Source organism: Sinohyriopsis cumingii, chromosome 11, assembly GCF_028554795.1.
Source record: "Sinohyriopsis cumingii isolate HCF-2022 chromosome 11, ASM2855479v2, whole genome shotgun sequence".
NCBI classification, from domain to species: Eukaryota; Metazoa; Mollusca; class Bivalvia; order Unionida; family Unionidae; genus Sinohyriopsis; species Sinohyriopsis cumingii.
The window spans coordinates 103242281-103248472 of NC_142971.1; the positions used below are offsets into that span (position 1 = coordinate 103242281).

The 6192-nt window shown below is 33.5% G+C and overlaps 1 pseudogene; it reads right to left on the bottom strand.

Moving 5' to 3' along the window:
• Nucleotides 1-113, bottom strand: LOC149789189 (U2 spliceosomal RNA; annotated as a pseudogene).
• Between the last annotated feature and the right edge of the window lie 6079 nt (nt 114-6192).

Consider the following 6192-nt stretch of genomic DNA (forward strand, 5'->3'; position numbering starts at 1 on the left):
AAAGGATAATGCACAATTCTAATCCAAAAGAATAACACACAGTCGTGGTAGATCGCTGATAAGAACAGATACTACACTACACTTTGATCTTAGCCAAAAGGCCGAGAAGCGATTATGTTTTTTTAATTTTCATAATTGTTTATTGATACAAATAGATGATAACAAAATACAAATAATTAGGCACATTGTAGTTGTTTTTGGTCTATATAATCATAGATATTTCGGATTAGATGGCCGTTGTCAAATATAGAGCGACCTTTGATTCCGCAGGTTTGGTCCAAATGAATAATTGTTGACATTACTTTACTGAGGCGATTGCTGATAATCTTGGAAAGGATTTTATAGTCTACGTTAAGTAGTGAGATAGGTCTCCAGTTTTTCATATTGGTCGGGTTTTGAGGGTCTTTACAAAGAAGAGTGATATACGAGAGCTTCTGAGAATCTGTTAAGGTACTGGCATCAAATATCATGTTATAAAGTTTGGTAAGTTTTTCGCCAAGAATGTGAAAAAAGGTGACATAAAACTCTTTTGACAGACCGTCTGGTCCTGGAGATTTATCATTCTTCATGCCATTAATAGATAGCCATATTTCGTCTTTAGTGATGGGTCCTACAAGGAATTCATTTTCAGCTTCAGTTATGTGTGGTAGATCACGAAGAAATTCTTCAAACAGAGTTTCATCGATTGGTTCGTTGGTAAATAATTCAGAATAGAACTGTTGAAAACATGATAGAATGTCTGAACTAGACTTATAAGAAATATTGTTGTGTTGAATCTCGTTAATACATTTTTTCTCACCTCGTTTATTTTCAGTTTGATAAAAGAATTTACTACGTTTAACCTTAAATTGGCACCAAACTGATTCTAAAATTTTCGCAGATTTAATAGTTTATTAAAAAGTAGTGATAGTGGTTTGCTATTTGAAAATTGCGTTTTCTTAAATGCTGCTAATATCATCTTAAAACAATTTTGTTTTATTTCTTTCTCTTGTTTTGTTTTTGTTTTATTGTGTGGTATTTATGTCATAATCTCACTTTCAATTATCTGAATTTGATTCAGTGTCTGTCGGGTGTTTGTCTCCAAGAAAGACAACTCATGGTGGAATTTGTTCTCACAATCTGAAGAGCAATTTCCAACACCAGCTTGTGTGTGTGATGCTTCAGCATGCATCCAAGAGTTGTATGGTGAAAATTTGTTGCTTAATACACATAAATTATTCAATCATTTTGTAAAGTATTACTGAATTGCATTACAGTGTGTAAACATGTGCATATTCAAGGCCAGATTTAAGGTCGAGCAGATAAACAGATTTAAGGTCGTTGCACCCCTCCCACCCCACCCCCAAAGGTGGAAGGGCACAATGCTGTGAAATGGATTGGGGTGTGCACTTCATTTCGAAATTGCTACAGTGCCTCATACAACCTTAATACAGCCTTGGGTACAATGTTACACTGTTATTGCTTCAACCCCTACAGTAATACAAACTATTACCACCTACATCCATAATCTTGTGTAGAAACTACCCACAATGACTTGAATCAAATCCCTGACTTTTTTTCACATAAACCGTAATTTGGTGTATTTCTATCCAAACCCTTACCACCCAATAGTCAGATTATAAAATATTACTTGGTTGGCGCCAATAACGGTGCAGTATTAGACTATACTTGTTCAGAAAGACGTCACAGATCAACAGTTGCAGGAGTTTCATTGCATACAATAGACTTTATATTTAAAGGACATCTCCAATTTTTCTGTCTCATTTGATGCGTTTTTCTGATGCAAAATGAGAGCAGGTGCTTGTCTCAATATAGTCTAAAATTGTTCAGGTTTCTGTTACAGATTCCATCAGGTTCACTAGCTTTGCTCACCTGAATAACAGACAATCTTGCTTGGCGTGATTTGTAGATGGTCTATATATAGTTGGATGCATATTAGCAAGGTATAGGATATGTCTTAAAGGATGTTTTCCTCACTGATTGAAATTGTTGATTTAAGATTACAGCTTTGATCTTGCTGTCAGTGTAAAAAATATCTTGTAGTTTGTTGGTGTTATTCCTGTATTATCTAGTTTTCTGGATTTTATGTTTCCAAAATGGCTTATTGTTTTTTGTCCAAACTATTTTTCTACATGTTGCAATGTAGTTTCATTCTGTCTTCCAGAGTTCTTTCAGTACGATTTTCTTACTCTCCCAGTATTAGTGTAAATCTTTTGATTTTTGTTTCGCTTAGCCTTGCTATACTGACATTATTTTGTTTTTATATTTCTCATCGGGTCTGTATTCATCCAGGATAGATTAAATCTTATGAAGGTCATAAGAGATGGTACCATTCTGTTCAGGATGTTAATTACGTTCCTGAATGGTTTCCACATAGTTAGAGCCCACAAAATTATGTACAGCCGAGTTGTTTAAGCATTTTACTTTTGTCTTGATTTTTATGCTAGTCCAAATTTCTTTAAATGAATGAAAACACTCCTGGATTTGGTCTCATTATAAATGTGGTATATGTCTGAATCTAGAATTATCATGTCATGGTCTGAGATCCTTGAATGGTCTGATAATCTTTAATGAGTGATGAGTTACTTGTGAAGTAGAGATCTAGTCTATTGTTAACTCTTTGGGATTTTTATTAGAGTTAGTAAAAGTTCATTTGTGACACTAAGTGCTGTCAGATAAACCGACTCGATACTTTTTTCTGGGTCCACCAGTCAAATCGACCATGAGAAAACTATAGGATCTTGAGTGACCTCTGCAAACATATTCCGAAAAATTCATCCAACTTAAATCAAGATCATCAATGGATGATTTACTTCTTGGTGATGACTGAAGTGCTACCATAAGATCACCGAGTACATCATTTCATAGCTGATCATCAGCCGACGGCGCAATCACATACAATCGATCCCATGTCAACCATCTCAAATTCATAATCAACAACATTGAGCTTTTCTTGATCCAGCCAAGCTAAAGATCAATGCACAAACTCATTTTGGAAATATGTCAACAAGGTTGAGTGGTTTAGTCGCTGCCTGGGCAGCGCAGAGAAATTGATGGCATTGAAAAAGGAGCTTTTCTTTTTAAGAATGTCAAAGAATTTTCTTTTCTGTTAATTTGAATGATTTATCCGACATTAGTTAAGTTAGGTATTAAATGGCAATAATACAATGAGGTTTTTATATTGTGAGTGATGTCGCATGAAAACTCGTAGCTCAATTCCAACTCTAGTTCAAACACATAATAATAGAAATGCAATCACTGGAACCTGTATTCAATGTACAGCAAAGAAGTTCAAGTTTGCAGGAACATGCTCAGGGTCTAAAAAAGTCAGTGGTGATGACACTGCTGCAATAACAAAACTATCTGGAACACCATTCGTTTTCCAGTTGCTGCTGTTGTATCACTTCTTCTGCATTGTGTGGTACATGGATATGGAGGTCAATATTCAACTTCCATATTACAATTTCATAGAACCTAAATATTGGCTTCTTATTATTGTAAATCAGGCTTTTAAAAATAAACAGGTTCATTTTTTGGGCATTACAAAATTCCCTTTAAAAGTTGAATAAAGTATATTTTAACATTGTGTCAGCCCAAATTAGCTCAAATGACCCACTGCCAAGTATTATACCAACTCAAATACCACTCAACTTTGTATCCAATAACATCAAATGTCTTGAAGAATTTGTAAATATCCTCAATAGCTTTTGTTTCATAGTAATTGATATTAGCTTCCGAGTTTTCTTGCACTGCTCCACTTCTGCTTCGTTTTATGGTATTTGGTAACACTTGTGAAAGTTGATGGTGTTGATGCCATCATTATATTAATACTACAAAACAGCCAATTGATTTTTCTTGGCGATCCTCGATACTGCTACTATATTATCTCTGTTTCAATGATGTCATCATCATCATTTTATTATTCATTTGTTTCATTATCTGCACTCAAAGTTAGCAACTTTATTTATTCTTGCACAATATTAAATAATGACCTCAGTTGTTTTCTGATAATATTCACCAAGTTTACATCATTTCTGCTCCAAGATAATTCCTAAGTTGAGATAATTCCCAAGTTGATTAATTTATCAATATGCTGTGGATATATCCTCGTAAAGTTATTTAACATCAACTGGGCTTCTCTGGCAAATCTATGTGACACATTCAAATTAATCAATGATATACCCTTTTCTGTAATGTTGCGCACACTACACTGACCTGGAAGATTAATCCCAGAATCAGACTCAAAATCTTTCAAAATACTATATGCATCAATCTGTGAATTTTGTTGCTAATGATATATAATTTGGTAATTGTTTAATACAAATATTTTCTGCCACAGTTAGTTATAATACATTCTTTGCCAGTATAAAATACATTCTTTTCCAGCATCAAATATTCTCTGCCACAGTAAATACAGTCTAGTGGTGAATAATCCTATTTCTGCAGTAGCACATTACAGCCACAATCAATAATATAGGCCTGACTGAAAATTTTAGGTCGCTTTGTTTACCAGATGAGCACTAATGCAGATCATTGTCAAAATAAACAATTGCATCTACCACTGAAGTATGATAATGGTGGTTTTGTTGGTTATAGATATACAGCATTCTATCCTCCATGACTTTGTCTTTTTGCATGGTTGCATATTGGTAACTTTTGCTGATTACAATCCATGGATGGGATCACATGCATACTTGTGTGATTTTTTTGCAGCATAATCACAAAGACATTGGGGATAAAGGGCTGCAACTTATAGCATTAACTGCAGTGCAAAACCCCAATAACACACTACTAATCATCAACATTACCACAACCACATTACATTATTAGTGACTAGCTCTTCTTATCAAGGTCATAAACTGTTGTACAGTTTTGTGATTGTATTTTTCATTAATTTGTACTATTGTGATCGTTTTCGAATTGCTATTTTGTGCACATATTATCTGAAAATTAAAATAATGGTAATTTAATACCTTTACTTTTATCCGCAGCTTTGTGGTTATGCAAGACTTAATAGGCCTCCAGTATTAAGTGCAAATCATGCTTAGTGTCACCTATATCCTTGTTTATTGTGAAAAATACTATGATCTGAACTTATTTGGTATGGTACCTCATTCTTCCAGATTGCATCTTAGCAATACTTCCAATGCTATTTTGTTAACTTCGATTGTTTCATGTGGTGATGATTTGGCCATTATGTTTACTTTTTATGGATATAAGCAATTCTACAACATGGTGTGACTTGCAAAAAGTCATGAATGATCAATCAGTGTTTAGAAAATATATTAAGCACATAATTGTCATATATTTATATACTCATCATATCTTCACCCAATACTTAATACAAGTTAAATGCTGAAAAAAGGTCCGACTTGATTGTTATCAACCCATTTTGGTTTGTTATTTTCTGACACATTATTTCAACATACAATTCCTTCAACTGTTAATTCGGCAAACTGGTTGTTTTAGTGCACTGTGTTCATTACAAATTGTTAGATTTGTTAGCCGATGTTTTTTTCTTTCCGTTTTATGACAACAATCCAAACTAATTATGTTTTTATACCCTGCAAATAGCTCATTATTGGATTTTGTCTGGTGGCATGATGCTCTTTGTTGTAGAACAATAATTCAACCAACTAAATCTTTCTTACATTAAAATAAACTACTGCTTATCTAGTACATGTATTTAAAATATTTTCACAGCATTACTTTTTTGACATATGCAAAAAAAAATGTTATTGGCATTAGGTTCAGTGCAGTGGCACATATGGGTGGAAACCAAGAGGCTGCTCTACACTCAGCTCATGTTAACATTTTTTATATAGATATATTGATGTCATGATGGATACAAAGGCTGCTCAAAGCATGTGATGAATCATACCCTGGAACTATTCCTTTTGAATCAGTATCACGTTTGAATATTTAGGTTTTTAAACTTTCAAAGCAGAACGACTTGCAACAATTGTAAATATTGTCATTTGTGGTGAGTCATGACTGGAACAATTTTAATGTAATAAAAATGCATCAAGTAATAACAGTATTAATGTAATAAAAATGCATAAAGTAATAAAGTAAATTGTTCTAGTGCACAGAAAGTGAAAGTTTACTCTCTGAGCATTGTTATAATGCAAAATGCTTGACAATGTCTTACAAAATCATACATATTTGAAATAGAAACAAGAAAATAACAGA